The sequence below is a fragment of the Magnolia sinica genome, chromosome 13 (assembly GCF_029962835.1).
Source record: "Magnolia sinica isolate HGM2019 chromosome 13, MsV1, whole genome shotgun sequence".
Classification (NCBI taxonomy): domain Eukaryota; kingdom Viridiplantae; phylum Streptophyta; class Magnoliopsida; order Magnoliales; family Magnoliaceae; genus Magnolia; species Magnolia sinica.
In genome coordinates, this window is record NC_080585.1 from 32689073 (window position 1) to 32705591 (window position 16519).

Genomic DNA, 16519 nt, shown 5'->3' on the forward strand with positions numbered 1-16519 from the left:
GGAACGTGTGATATCTGAAATTCCCACAAGGTGTGCCATACTCTTTATTTATTATATTTCACTGTAGCTTACGTAAGAGTGAAACGGCCAGTTTATTTAGATTGAGCTCTTGATCAGACAATCTAAGCTGCTAGATGTCTTTTGCGTATTTCCATTGGTATAGGGTTCAAGTTTCAGCACATTAATTTGATTTCAAGTGAATGTGATCCTTTGAAAATAAGATGAACAATTCCAATCAAATCCAATTCAGATGTAGATGTGCATCGTCAGATTCAACCAGACCATCTGGTTGAGTTTGTTAAGATATCTAAATTGACCAATTTTCAGGTCAAACCGATGTACAGTTAACGAGATATGGCTCGATCCATGTAAGGCTCTAATAGAAAAAAACATCTTATTTCTAACAATCAAATCCAATTCAGATGTAGATGTGCATTGTCAGATTCAACTAGACCATCTGGTAGAGTTTGTTAAGATATCTAAATTGACCAATTTTCAGGTCAAACTGACGTACAGTTAACGAGATATGGCTCGATCCATGTAAGGCTCTAATAAAAAAACATCTTATTTCTAACAATCCGTACTAGGGCTGAAAGTTGGGCGGGTTCAACCCAACTGACCCGTGACCTACCCGACACTAGGTCAGGCTTGGTCAGGATGTATCGGGTTTGGTCTTGGGCCTGGGCCATACAAAAACCAACCCGATAAAACTTGGGTTAGGCGTGGGTTGAGGTCTCGGGTTGCCTGACCCAATTCGAACCTGATCAATATATAAATTTGCTATAAATTAATTATAATTGAATGTGGATCTTCTATGTTGAAGGCACATGAAATTCTAATGCCGTCAAGTTTCATTGGTCCACTAATTTCTAATTACTCAAGCTAACAAGTTACGTCGGATTTCTCTCTTCCAAATAGATTGTTTGATACACAATACAACTTTTAAAGGAGTTTTTTCCTATATTTTTGCTTGTTTGTTTAGAAAAAAATGAACTTCTTTACAATAAATAACTACATATATAATTAATAAAATTATAGGTACAAAAAAATAGACATGTATTTTAATTATAATAGACTAATGTAATAATGAAAATATTAACATATATTTACCTGACCAACCCGGCAAACCCGGCCGAGACCGCTTGGGTTGAGAATTCCCAACCTGAGATTGGGTTGGGTTAAAGTTAGGGTTGAGGTATAGGAACCTTGGGTTTGGCTAGGGTTGCGCACCAACCCAACCCGCCCGACTTTCAACCTAATCCGTACGATGTCTAGCTAAAATAGCCACATAAGTGTTATGTCAATGATATTTTAGGCTCTTCCATTGGAACTAATTGGTTTGATACTGGAACTAATTGGTTTGATGGACCCTAGGCTGAGTTAGGGGACTTTGATAGCTCGAGTTCTTTGCTCAAACATCTCCAAAATTATATAGATTGTTTATTAGACAGTTTTAGACCATGCTCAATCGTTTGAACTTCTTGGTCAAACGATCGATATATATATATATATATATATATATATATATATATATATATATATATATATATATATATATATATATATATATATCTCCAAAAAGGAGAGCTTGTATTGCATAACAACGAAAGCCAAGGCTATACAGAGCTAGAACTAATTCGGGCCAGGCTATCAACAAAAGGAGAAGGCCCGCATATCCTGTGAGTAAATGAAGGAAAATACACCCTGAGAGGATTATACCTCCCTAAGGTAGTCCAAATCTACTTTATTGAAAAACATGTTATCCTCCTTGGATCTGAAAATCGTCCCTACTTAGGACTTGCTCCCCAACCTAACTAGACCATCCATCACCACGTTTGCTTACCTAGGTGTATGGGAGATACGGACATCTAAGAGCATCAATCCTTCTCTTCCATTACGGCAAAGCCCAGGACCCGCTCGCCTCCTTGGCAAGGGGCGCAACCGCCTTACTAGAGTCACTAGATATCTCTACTCTCGAGTACCCGAAATGGGTATGTTGTTTGGTGCCATTCAGAATCACCCTAAACTCTGCAATTGCGTTCATTACTAAAACAATGAGTAAAGGCAATGGACTATATGGGCTTTTGGTTTTGAGTATAAACTGGAGCTATATTGCTACGGCTTTCATCCATAGACAAAAGTGACTAACTCTACTGGTCATATCTAGAGGTAGGCAGTCCCGTAAGAGCTCTATGGGCCCACCACAATGTATATGTTTTATCTAAGCCGTCCATCCATTTTAACTCCTCATTTTAGGACATGAATGTAAAAAAGGAGGCAGATCAAGGCTCAAGTAGACCACACTATAGGAAACAGTGGAGATTAAGAATCTACCATTAAAAATTTATTGGTAATGGCGTGGTCCATTTGGGCCTTCGATATTACTACGCTTTGCGATTATTTACTAAAATTACTTGACAAAATTAATGGACGGCGTAGATAAACTACATACATCACTATGGCCCACAGAGCTCTCGGTAGGAGCTCTCGTCTCTAGCTCCGTGCGGTGGGTGTAATACCCAATCTGCGCCCAAAAAGAGCCCGCGAGGTTTTATTATCATTCTCGCGGGCTCTAGCCTTTCTCTACCCATCTCTCCCTCCCTCTCTCTTTCTCCATCTCATGCTACAGAAATCTGAAAAGGAGATGGTTTCTCCATACAGTGAAGAAAGAATATCATGCTAACAGAATCTGCCGAAGCTCGACCAGCAACTCCTCCTCCACTCTCCTTCTTACTTTGGTACTCTCTCTCTCTCTCTCTCTCTCTCTCTCTCTCTCTCTCTCTCTCTCTCTCTCTCTGTTTATTAATTTTTCTTTCGCCCATGGAGGATTTGGGGGTTTGTGGATCTTAGGAATTGGGGAGTTGTGGATTTTGGAAATTGGGGAATTGGGGATTTTAGGAACTGGAGGATATTGGGGACTTCATATTGAAGGAATTTGAGGAAATTAGGGATTCGTGATTTTCAGCTACCAAAATCTAATGTGGAATCTTGATCTAATGTGATTTGTTTCCTGGAAATAAATTCTTTACAGGTTACCAAATGATCCCTTAGGGGTCGATTAGATGCCTGTAGGTTTGGATCTTCAGAGGTTGCTCAGGTGGCAGATCCTCAGGCAAAAGTCTATGCAATTCCTAAGGTGTTTGGATTCCCCTTTCCTCCCATATAGTAAGGAGTTGTTTGAATAACCATATTGTGGGAAGAACGAATATGATGTTTTTATCAATGTGCTGGAAGGGATGGGTAGATTCAAATAACCTCTCAGCTCTCTAATCATCTTCTCAAGAAATCAATGGGCTGTGGCAAGCCTGATGCAATTGATAGTGGAGGTATTACAGGATCCCACACATCAGCGAATGTTTGGTTTACTGAATTGCAGGATTTTGTGAGTGGGGCCATGGTTCACTGGTCCAGGTCATTGATCTGATGGTCCCCAACATGATTGGGAGATCCTAGACCATTGATCTTTGGACTGTTTTATTTGTAGGCCACTGATTGAAGGGTTTGATTTTCAAATCCAGTAGATTTGTGAGGTGTCCTCATTGTCCATCTGATCAACATTCTGGAGCAACCAATGTTTGATCAATCTATTTCTTATTGGCAGGCATCGGTTCTGCAACTAGCTCCACACACACAACACCGACTTAAAGGGCTTGAAGCTAGAATCATGAAGTGCAATGGCTTACTCTTCTCAACTGATTCACTAGTAATATAAAATGGTCTATTTCTTTCATCTTTTTTAATGTCACCATCTATTTTGAATTTTTGATCCTCTTATGACATTGCAATTTTTATTTTCATTTTCTTGATATCTTCAATTCTTCAGGGATGTTTTGTTTTCTCATTCTTGCAATAACCACTGAAATGAGCCTGACATGTCGCGTGTGCCGTCTTAAACATTGTCATGATCAGTCAGACCAACCACCTCCATTGTCAGCTATCGACCACTCATTTGACAGTGATCATTTTCTCTATCTACTGTCAACCACCCACATCAAATTAACTGGTGCAAAAAGATTCATGTCACAATGCACACACCCAACTGAAAAAAAAAAAAGAAAAAAAAAAGAAAGAAAGACTGGCAAATGTCTTAATGGACATGGAATAAAAGGTGTATTTGAAGTATGGCTTTATCGGGTAACCAGAACCGACGTTACCTAAGAAGTAAATATAGAAAAGGTTCCTGAAAGGCTTTTCATTTGATTATTATATGTGCCACAATCTCTGTCAATTTACAGAAATTCAAGGGTTGCGTACTATTTTTTTGTCTTTGCCATGTAGTTCCACCCACAATCTGCAGACAATTTTGATTGGTTAAGTGGAATTAATATTAATATAAAGAAAGAAAGGAAGGAAGATAACAAGTCTGTTTGGAACTTTGGATCAACCCCAGAATGAGAACGTTGGGAAATGACTACATTTTCTTAGGTAGAGGCATTTGGAGCACTCCGAAAATTGTGGATGTTGGGATGCACTAAGCACTCACTGTCTGCAGAAATAACCACAACATGAATACAATAGTAATGGGTTTATTGTTGCATTCTCATTCCAAACTAGATGAATGGGTCTTCCTGTATTTCAAGGAATTCCAAACAGCACCTTAGTGCCTTGTTCCAAAAAAACACAGATTCAGATGGTTTTGAGTACCTGAAGTGTCCAGAAATTGAAACCGATGTAAGACATTGGATATCGCCAGACAGGTTTTGGGATGTCCTTTGGGAGCCTAAAGTACCCAGAAACCAGCATGAAAATTCCCTGATCCATGTGCAAAACACAAAATTATTGTCAGCCCATCTGATGTAGTTGGTGACTGTAGCTTAAACACAGAGAAACAAATATGGTGATATATACATGAGGCTGTTGAAGTTTAAGAAACTGTAGTCTTAGAATTTTTTTGAATGACTATAAAGGTATTTAAAATCAGTTTGTCATATAAATACCTCGAATCATAATCATAAAAGTTTTTTAAAATTTTAGTTGGTTGTCCAAATGATTCTTGAACTTTTATTGAAAATGATACTCTTGTCATTCAATATTCAAAACTTTTGCCCGTACTCCAGATTTTTTTATCCAGTAGCTCAATCAGGTCAATTGTAAGCTCACCAACTTCATAAAAGAATCAGACATTGGAAGGGAGTCAATCAAAGAGTTTCTTTAATTTTCTTTTTTCATCATAAATTGATACTGGGATTAAACCAGCCATTATATTCTCTGGCACATATATTTTTAACTGTGGAAAACAGTCTTAGAATCTCCATCGTTGGGGATGTAATTACCGTCTATGGGGATGTAATTACCGTCTATTTCTCTTTCACTTGTGAATTTATTTCTCTACCTAGTTTTAAAACTAATGAGTTCTTTGTACTCATTTCATTTAGCATCTCTTCGTATCATTAGATTTTGCCTCCATCAGCCCATGCAGTAACATCTACTGCATCAAAGTTTCTGCTGAAATGGTTGTTTCAGTATGAACATGAGCACAGACAATGGTCGGCCGCTATCTCTTTGGGACTGATATCAAGTTGTTTACATACAACGGATTCAAGACAAATTCCAAATCATCATCGGACTTCTTGAGGTACATACTGGTTCATGCATACATACAAATGCCAACATCATTGTCGTCATTATCATAGATATCACCCGACTGTGTATGGTCGCTTGGCTTGTTCTTAATGATACTACAGATTTTTCAAACCTTATACAGTGAGACAATTCAGCAAGCTTCACTTTTTCTCAAATTGAATTTGAAACCTTCAGTCTACAGAAGAGGAGGAAACCAAATTGTTGTAATTCTAATGATGTTTCCATAATATTCACAACAATGGAGAGGAAAAATCTCTAAGCATGTTAAATACAATTAGAGAATCCTATTGAAGAAGTTATATAAGCTAACTTTCCACATTCATTCCTTAGGAACCTTCAGCTATCAAATGTTGAGATTATATTACCAGATGTAAATGATCTTCTCTCATCTTAAAATCAAAGCTTATTATTTGATTCATGGGGATTGAACCAGGAGTACTTAAACCTTATTTGTTTTCGCAGCACATGAAGAACTATGATTTATTTCTAAAAAAGGTATATCCAAGTGGATGAACCATGACAACCTTCTTTTTGTGGAACATATATGCCATAAAACCATGGCTTATGAGTACGAGGTTTACTCCCAAGTCATCCATCAAGCTCTAGGCTTAAACATCACCATTGCATAGTTTTAGTTTTTATCTTGAATTTGATTATTTTTTTCATCTTTCATTCCCATTTTCTGTTAGCAAATTCCTATGCTTCGTGTTTGTGCCCCCAATTTGAACTTATTGTGATAAGATATATCACATGTTAAATCTTGTTGACCTCCTTTGCATGCGTCTTTTACAGCTTGTAGATGACAATGATTGGTATACGGATTCCATATTCCTTCTGGGACATTCATCATGACATCGACCTCACTTGTATATTTCCAGGTTAGACCACATAGCTCTATTACAAGTATTTAGTACGTTTCTTGAATGGCACGATAATTTTGTTATGTATTCCTATTCCTTGGCATGTTTACAAGTATTTTATGCTATTTTTTGTAATCCATCTTTGGGTAATGTATTAGGCAGGTAAGAAATATTCTTCTCTATATGATTGATATTCTTTAGTTAAAATATTAGAAAGAAGAAGTATTTCCATTACTTTTATCTCAGGTAAGTGTTGCAAAACCTCTAGGTTAAAAAGTTCATTTAATTTCTCTCTCTTTTTTTTTTCATCCCCCCAAGGGGTGGGGACCACTACTCATGATACCGGACAACCCATTTCACATGTGCAAATGCACAACAAAATGTTGCGCATTCCTCCAATGCATGGAAAGTGGACCAATCCAATCCTCATGTAGGCCACACCATGCATTGAGTTAGACCAATGGTTTCAAAGGTCTAGCTTGCTTGACAAAATGTCAGCCGACTGCTGCTCCCGATGGCGGAGTTCCAGTATTTTCCAACTATCAGAAATCTCCCATGCCACTCCCAATCAGCTTAGCAGATAGAATGCAGTAATTTTGGCATGTGGGTCTGGTATGGAATTATTGTGAGTAGGCGGCTCATGAGCACCTACAATGACTGGTATTCCAGAAACTTGAGGTTTGTACTGACACTTTAGTGGGGTTACATAGCTTGTGTAAATATAATTGTATTTTAGCAGTTTTATATCCTTGCATTATTTCCTGCAAGAATATGATACCACATATTAGTTCCATTACCCTCTTCCATTCCTTTACAGTCATTATACATGCCATGCATTTCCAAGTAACAAACAAGCAACAAAGTTCTAATAGACTTTTCTTTTTGTCATGCAGAAGACAGGAGCATCTGGCCAGAAGTTTCAGCTACATATTATCCTTTCCTCCATCTTCTACAAATGATCAATTTCCTGACATAAATGCAGTGTGGTTTAGGATATGATAAGGTATGTGCTAGAGAGTGGGTTTTACATTTGTCTCCAACAATGTATCATCTTCATTTTTTCTTTTTTTGAAGGATTGATGGACGAAGTCAGTGGCAGGATTGTAGGAGGGGAATTCAGGAAAAAGGCATCACTGGGTGTCATGGGCTTGTATTTGTTATATGAAATTCTGAAATTTGCCAAGCACAAATGTGTGTTCAATATAGCTCATTTAAGAGCCACATCCAGCCAGTGTTCGAGTTGTCGGTATCGCTACAAGTTTCGCTAGCCGGAGATAAAGATATAATATTGTTATCGCTGATAATCAAAAATGTAGGGAAAAAGGGGGAAACATGGAGAAAATCGTGGAATTTTTCAGTGAAACTTCAGGACATGCGTAAATACACATATTTACATATTCAGGAATAAAAAAATTGCAAAAAGAATGCATTAAATTAGAAGTTTCCATTTAATGGGGGCCAAAAGGCATTCGTTGTCGTAAGAAATCACTTAAATAGTAACCAAAATGAGTTTATATAATACAAATGTAAGCTTACAACAATTAAGACATGCAAAAGTAAACGAATTAAAAAAAAAATACACATTTCTGGCCATGAATTCAAAAAAAAAAGATAGGGTTCTCCCCTTTGAAAGTTTGGGGAATCATGGTCCATTCATGATAGGTAACTAGATTAATGGCTTGATTAAACCAACCGTACGATCTGGACACCACCATAGAAAATAATGGGGACAGTGACATCCACTGTTCAAAACTTCTTAGGGACCACAGTAGTTTCCGATGAAGCTGATATTTTTGTTTTCACTTCATCTATCTCTATGTTAACTTATGAATAGGATGAATCTCAAAAATACATCACTGTGGGCCCTATAAATGTTTCAATGGTGGGTGTGACGGCTCCCACGGTTTTCTGTGGTGGGTCCACTTGAAATTTCTCAGATCAAGACTTACGACGAGCTCACCAAGTGGAAGGACGGTTTGGATATAACTCATACCTCATTAGTCATGATGGGACCCACAAAACTTGGTGACGTCACACGGTGGTAATTAAATTACTACTGTTGAAAAATTCTTAAGGGTCATAGAAGTTTTAGATCAAGATTATATTTGTTTTTTCACTCCATCCAGGTGTTTGCGACCATATCAAAGGGTTGGATGTAAAATAAACAATACAGTGGGGCCTAGGAAGGTTTCAACGGTGGGTGTCCTTAGCATTGTTACTTCCTTGAGCTTTGGATACGGTTCATTTTTGGCAACATGTCTTAAAATGAAATCACAAAACGGATGGACGGGGAGGATTTCTCACAACATCACAGTGGGCCCCACCCCCACCTGAGTTTGCAGCGCGGGAACGGGAAAGGCTTTTGCAGGAAATGTGGGTCCCTGATCTATGCCCATCCACTGCGGAAACGGATTGGGTACTCCTCCTGCCACTAGCCAATGGTTGGTGGTTGGTGTTCTGTGGGCCCCACCACGAGGTATGTGTTTCATCCGTGCTGTCTATCTATTTTTATAGATCATTTTACGGTATGAGAAAAAAAATGAGGTATATTCCAATCTCAATTGGACCACATTACAGGAAGCAGTGTTGAATGAACTTTGACCATTAAAAACTTTTTGGAGGCAATAAAGGTTTTGGAACAACCTGATCTTTGTTTTTTCCCTTCATCTGGGTTTGTATGACCTAATTAACAGATTGGATGTCAAATAAACAGTACAGTGGGCCTTAGGAGGATTTAAATGGTGGATATCCAATCTCAACTGTTTTCCCGTGGTGTGGTCCACCTGAGTTTTTGATCTACCTCATTTTTTGGATCAAGCTCTAAAATGATATTTAAAAATTAATGGATAACATGGATACAACAGATGCATCATGGTGGGCCCACGAAGCACTGACCTGCACCGTCAAAGCGCCAAAGCACGCCCGATTGCATACTGAGTAACTCGGTACGCTAAGCGTACTGGGTAAACTCTGTGGGGTCCATCGTGATTTATGTATTTTATCCACTCCGTCCATCCATTTAAACAGATAATTTTAGGTCTTGAGCCTAAAAACAAAGTATATCCAAACCTCAAGTGGACCACACCCTAGGAAACAGTATGAATTGAACATCTACCGTTGAAAATTTCTTGGGGGCCACAGAAGTTTTAGATTAAACTTCTATTTGTGTTTTACCTTCATCCATGTCTGTGCGATCTTATGAACAAGTTGGATGAGAAATAAACATCATTGTGGCCCCTAGAAAGGTTTTAACGGTAGAAGTCATTATTCCAACTGTTTCCAATGGTATGGTCCACTTAATCTTTTGGTATGCTTAAATTTTGGTCTCAACCCCTAAAATAAGATGGAAAAACGGATGGACCGCATGGATCGACCAGATACATTCGTAGTGGGCCCAACAGAGTTTACTCAGTACAATAAGAGCGTACTGAGGAACTAAGTACGCAATCCGATTTCACGCCCGATCCCCAATTTCATTAAAACCCCGAAAATCCCTCTCCCCATCCAAAATTTTCAAAAATTTATCTCCTTCCCACCAATTTCTCAGGATTTTCAACCCGAAAATCCCTCTCCCTCATTCCAATTTTTTTTTTTTTTTAAAACCTGTATTTTCCAACAAGATCTCGGCCCGTAAGCCGATTCTTTTCTAGAAAAGTTGCTAGAGGAATTTTTGTCGGAAAAACAGATTTTTTTGGGGTTGAATCTTACCGGAAAGTTGTCGATCTACACTTAACAGTCAGGAATTCGCATTTTCAAATAGATCCGGGTGAAAAACAAGTATTTTTTGTGATTTTTGTTTTTGATTTCGACGATTTTATCGTCGACAACATTCCCCTTTTATCGATAAAGGTGGGTTGTTGGCTACAATTCCCACCTGTGGTTGGTGGGAATAGTGAAATATCGGTGACATTTCGAAAATATCGACAATCTGATATTATCGGCGAGATTATTGGCGATTCCTGGCACCGAAACGAATAAATGGGGTTTCGATATCACTGAGCTAGCGATACCGATATTATCGGCGACAATTCGATATTGTCGCCGATAATTTGAACACTACATCCAACATGGCATGATACATCTGATATCCAATCCATTCATCAGAATAGCAACAATATACTGATGTTGTAGCCCAGGATTCAGGGTGACCCACTGGCAAGGTGGGCTACACTTTGCAAAACAAATGCGTGGCTCTCAAAACTTGGTCTGAGGTTTTCCCTTTCGAATTTAATCAGATGCATGTGGGTTCACGTTCACTTACTGTTAGTGCATCTATGACTAGACACTAATGCAGGGACATTTTCACACCGGGCTTGAGTGGGGTAGCCCGTGGGATGTGGGGACACTCGAGGTGGGTGACCCATGTGATTTGAAGCCCACGGGGGAGGTCTTGTGTTCGAGACTCCTCACCGATGGTGATTTATGCACATTTCACACCGGGCTTGAGTGGGGTAGCCTATGAGATGCGGGGACACACTCGCGGTGGGTAGAGCTGTACACGAGTCGAGGTGAGCCGAGTATCGCCCTACTCGTACTCAGCTCTTAATGCTCGTGTCCTGCTCGTACTCGGCTCTACTCGGCCATCGAGCATGAATTCGCTGCTCGTGCTCTACTTGCCCGAATACCAGCGAGAACGAGTACCAGTCAGCTTTAATATGAGAAATTCAGATCTAAATTCACCCCACCACCTGCCGCATGTCAGCTTTAAAATCTAACGGCCATAGTCAAAAGGAATGGAATCCTCTAAAAACCCTTCCCAGGAAGAGCGTGCAACACCCGACCTGTTTGGGCCACTGTGATGTACATGTGAAATCCACTCCATGTATCGGTTGCATAACATCATTTCAAGACTTGGGTCCCAAAATCAGAAAGATTCAAACGTCAAGTGGACCACACTATAGAGAGCGGTGGGGATGGGGACACCCAACATAGAAACCTTCCTGGCGTGTACCGTGTTTTCTATAAGCCATCGAATCTGTTCATATGGTGAGCCCCACCCGGACGAAGATCCATACCAAATATCCACTTGATCCAATGGTCAGTCGAGACTGGTTGAATTAAAGTTTTTAGCCGTGATTTTACATTATTCCATGGTGTGGCCCACCACATTTTCAGATCAATCTTATTTTTGCATGGAGGTGAAGATGAGGTGTAGATGTGTAGTGGATGTTATAGTATGGAGAGTGAGTGGACAAAAACTTACTTTCTCCAAGTGGGAGTGGATCTGGTTTCTATGAAACCGGTATTATTATTAACAGCACGCTCCTGTCTGCAATTTGTACGAGTACAGACCATGTTTGAGTAATCCAGACCATTGATATTAGTCTAACTCAGGTAGATGACCTCTGCACCAAAAACTGCCCATCCTAATGGTCAATTAGGTGTCTAAGAAATAGACAATCGAGAAAGACGGACAATGTGTAGAAAAAAACCACTAGAAAAAAGATGGACACGAGTCGAGTACCAAGTAGAGTACCGAGTCGAGCACTACTTTGCTCGTACTCTACTCGAACTCATAACGAGTAGAAAAAAACCACTCGTACTCGGCTCAAACACCTGACGAGTAGAGTTGAGTCGAGTACTTGCGAGTTAAGTCAAGCGAGTACCTGAACTTTCTCTACTCGTGTACAGCTCTAGCGGTGGGCGGCCCGTGTGAGGCGGTACTCTTGTAATTTGGGGCCCACGAGGGGGGTTCGACTGAGGTCCTAACCCATGCAATGTGGGGCCTGGGCTATGTGATGAAGGGATTAATTCGCCATAATCTAACAGTTCGAGCTTTTAGAGCATATGGTTAATTGTCCTGCATCAGACACTGAAAATTCTGAATTGTTGACTTTCTAATTCCCAATGCACTGTAAAATGTATGGCCTGCTTCATGAATCCCTGTAACATCCAGTGTAAAATTCTACAGTCCATATCCCTTGTTGTTGTCTGTGGTTCCACATGGTCTTGAAGGTGGATAGAACTGTTGTATCTGCCCAACTGCTGCTATATATTTTGAGTGATTTCAACTTCCGCTGTTTTTTTTTTTTTTCTTGGATGAAAAGTTTTTATTTTTAGTTTTATTTTTTTACTATTTTCCATTGCTAATGCATTTAAAAGATAATTCCAAAGAACTATGGGTCCATTTTTGCATTGAAGGATGTTATTATTTAATAACACACTTACCTTGATTATACATACTGTATAATGAAGTAAATTCCAAAGAACTATGGGTCCATTTATGCAAATTGAAAACCTGTACATGCCATAGAAATTCTGTTTGAGCACTGTTAACTAGCTCCTTTTTTGTTACTGGATTGCTTTCTATGGTTGGCTGATTTATTTGGCAAACAGAACATTTAAACACCATAATTTCATCAAGGAATGCAAATGGAACTCGAACAAATGAGATGGAGAAGGGCCTAGCAGCACATGTGCTATCCTCGTACAGTTGTAAGAAAATGAGCAAAGGGCAGCTGGTGGTTGAACTAAAAATCAGGCCGGCCTGCTTTTCAGGTGAGTGACAAGCTTACATTGAATGTCAATCAATAGCTATTTTCTTTGCAAACTTTTCATTTTTGTGCTACAAATGTGGTGCAACCATTGTAATTGGAGTGTTTGCCATCTAGGTTGCAACTTAACAAATTTTGAATGTCTACAAATCTATGGTTGTCTCCATTTACAAAGGGGATGCAAGAAGGAGAAAGGTAATGATGGGCACAAGATTGCACACATCTCAGACATTCAGATTGGATGGCCGCCTGATTTTAAGCACCACTTCTTGCTCAACCTTATCAATAGGATGAGTTTCGATTTGAGTTTGTGAGTTTTAGAACTATGCCATGCATAGTTGTGTTTGTTTTATCATTTTTATTCAATTTTGTTTCAAAACAATGGATCCTTGAAAATTTTCTTGGAGCAAAATCGTTTTTAAAGTATGATAAATGTTAGCTAAGCTTGAAAACTAGTTATAGCATTTGACTGAGACACTAATTCCATTCTCCAGCCTAAAGATGATCATAGTAGTTACACCAGATTTTTTTTTTTGCCTTCATCACATCTACTAAGTCGTTCACAAGGACTTTTTGTTATTTTGGCAAGAATAACCATTAACCATGTTCACTGCACAAAAATTGGTCTAAGTGGAACAGTAGCCTGTGATCTAAACTGCTCATCTGGTGGGGCACTCACAATGAGCTGAGGTAGAAAAATCCCAGTGAACAGACAATCTTAACTGTCTGAATCATAGACCATGGAAAACCAAAAACAAAAAAAAGAAGGAAACAATCAGCATCAATTAGAAAAAAGCAAAAGAAGACGGGTAGGAATAGGATCATCCAATCCATGTGACTTTTGGACAGTGGTCGAGCCATAGTGCGACATACATCAACAAGTGGTCCAGCTCACCAGACGCATGACTGACAATCTAATTTTGCCAAGCGTGCTAAAAAAAATGTGAACTGAGCAAGGATCAAAATCCACTTAATGCCCATCTTAACTTAATCTATTTTATTGGGTACTAATTCTCAACTGCAAAGTACAACTGCAGTTATCAATATCCAAAAGAAAACTGTAAAGGAATGCCAAAAATCATAAATATAAAATCTCAATGATAAAAGCAACATCTCAGAGAACAGATGAAATGAGGAGAAAGTGAGTTTTTAGGTTGTAGAAGGGTGTCCTATTTCATGGGATTGCTACTTACTAGTTTTACTTCTTTTCCATTACTCTAACCACTATGTTATATGCAGGTACCTATGGTTTCCTATATATTTGTTGTATATGATTACTTGGAACTGAATGTGCAAGCCTTCATTACTAGCTGTAGTTGCTACATCCATCTAATTGATGGATGAATGGAATGGTTTATTTGAATGTAAAACTGTCATGATATGTTCGTGTGATGTGTGGACAGTCTCTGTAGTCATTTCACACCCTTTTATTGTACTTAATACTTTCTGCAAAATGCACTTATCCATAGTGCTTTCAACTTGATTTTGATATATTCTTTGGTGACGTCAAGATCTTATATATATGGCTTTTATCATCTATGCAAAACACACTTATACATAGTGCTTTCAAATTGATTTTGAAACCCAGCATTGTTTCAAGAAGAACCTTCATTCTGTTTCATGAACAGAGCATGGAAAACTACAAGTGATGAGCTTTTTTGTTGTATTAGAAAGAAAAATTGTTAGGAGATGTCTGAGCGAGGCACATGGCATAATTATAAGTCCTATCTCTCCATATGTCACATTAGTTATATATGAAAAGATCATCAACTATCTACCCTGTTTCAATCTAGAAAAGAAAAAGCAGTATTTGGTCTAGCTGGATGTATCTGACTAATAAATTGGAATTTTTTATTTAGTAAATGTTTTCTTGATGTACATGCACTGTAGTTCCATTGAATTCTCAACCCTATAATCATTCCGGTGATTATAATGCAAGAAATCGTTTGTTTCTGTTTAAAGTGGCTAGGAGATGTAAAAATGTGAATTTTCTTGTTCTGGAAATAAATAAGAAGGTAAATATTTCTTTTTTCTTTTTAATTGGTGAAAGCAACTTTCATGCTTTAACAAATTTCGATCTGGTGAAGCTTGTGAAAGGATGTCTAGATTTTGTTCAACAACTGGGCTTGAAGAATTTGTGAGTGCTCTTCTTTTAAGCATGGTTAATCTGGACCTTTTTACTAGATGTAATGTAGACTTCTCTATTACTTTTCTGTGTTTCCTTTCTTGTCTGGTACATTGTACTTTCATAAAAGATGCATGTTGATAACTTTTATTCTAGATGAATCTTACAAGACATGTGGATGCTTAGTCGCCAGCATCATCATCTAAGCGTTTTCCCAACTAATTGGGATTGGCTACACCAATAATATTATGTAATTCTACTCCATCAAGATCAGATCACAGTTTTAATGGAGTGTGTTATATAGTGTGTTGGTGGGCAGGGGAAGGGTATGTGTGAAATCGAGGTGTGTATTTGAGTGTTCTGTGTGTAAATGTAAATCAATGCAGCTGCTCCATGTGGGTTGTTGTTGCTACTTGGTTCAGGTAGTGGTTGCAGACGCCTCTGTTTGGACGGGTTTTAGCTGATGTTGGTTGGAATGGGAAAGCTGTTCCTGCTAAAGTTTGGAGTGTGATCAGCAGCTTATGGTTGCAGCTGCTTCGGTTGGATTTAGATGAATCTGGATTCGTATTTTTAGCTGCGGCTGCTCCTGGTTTTGCAGGACATATCTTCATCCTTCAACCTCATTATCGTTGTCTTGAAGACTATAATTTTGTTTGTGCCTCTGCCTGCAAGTTTTACAAGGCCATTATGTTGATTGGGAAGGAGGGCAGTAAGGGCTATTGGAAAGGCAATCTAGCACAGGTGATACACAATTTTAAATAGTGTCGTGGAACTGTTTGCCTGTGAATCTTACAAGTATTCAATTTGTTATGTCCGAACATATGATCGGTCTTTTCCATCTTGGGATATGGAATATTTTCACAGGAAAGGATGGGGAGAGCTCTGTTGTTGGGTGACTGGAAGTAGGGGCTTGAGCTGGTGACCCACCATCAAGTCCAATTTCATTCTTTTTCTTTTCTTTTCTTTCACTATATGATACTTTCTATTGTTGCTTGAATATACATTGCAGCCATTTTATTTTTATTTTTTTCCGGAAATTGTTCTCCCTGGTTCTTAGTATACCCTTGTTTGTACAATAGGGGCATTATATTCCTACCATTTACATTTGGAATTTGAATGTGAAAATTGTTATTTATTTATTTTTATTTTATTAAATAATGCAGAAGTAAGGTTGCATGCTCGGGGCTATCGATCAGGTGGGTTGCACGCACGTGCTTAAAGATGCACATGTTGCCTAACCATGATTGGAACGGATTTCTTCACACGTACACGCTAAGGCTACCCAGCACATCGATTGGTTACTGAGTAAACTGTGGGGCCATATGTGTTTTAATTATCCACGCCGTTCATCTGTTTTATCCGATCATTTTAGGGCATGTACTTAGAATTGAGGCATATCCAAAGCACAAGTGAACCACACCACTGAATATAGAACTTCTCGGAAAAGCCACTGGAGT

The 16519-nt window shown here is 38.7% G+C and overlaps 1 long non-coding RNA gene across 5 annotated transcripts; it reads left to right on the forward strand.

The window, feature by feature from the left end:
• Positions 1 to 2537: 2537 nt before the first annotated feature.
• On the forward strand, positions 2538 to 16098 carry LOC131223484 (uncharacterized). 5 transcript variants are annotated; one of them, XR_009160488.1, is made up of 8 exons: positions 2538 to 2738; positions 3032 to 3136; positions 3602 to 3703; positions 5376 to 5575; positions 6376 to 6461; positions 7337 to 7446; positions 15661 to 15803; positions 15927 to 16098. It is a non-coding gene; the product is annotated as an uncharacterized LOC131223484 (long non-coding RNA). The 5 variants fall into 5 exon arrangements; XR_009160487.1 differs by having other exon boundaries at positions 5395 to 5575; positions 15927 to 16097; XR_009160484.1 differs by having other exon boundaries at positions 3602 to 3716; positions 5395 to 5575; positions 15927 to 16096.
• Positions 16099 to 16519: the final 421 nt, after the last annotated feature.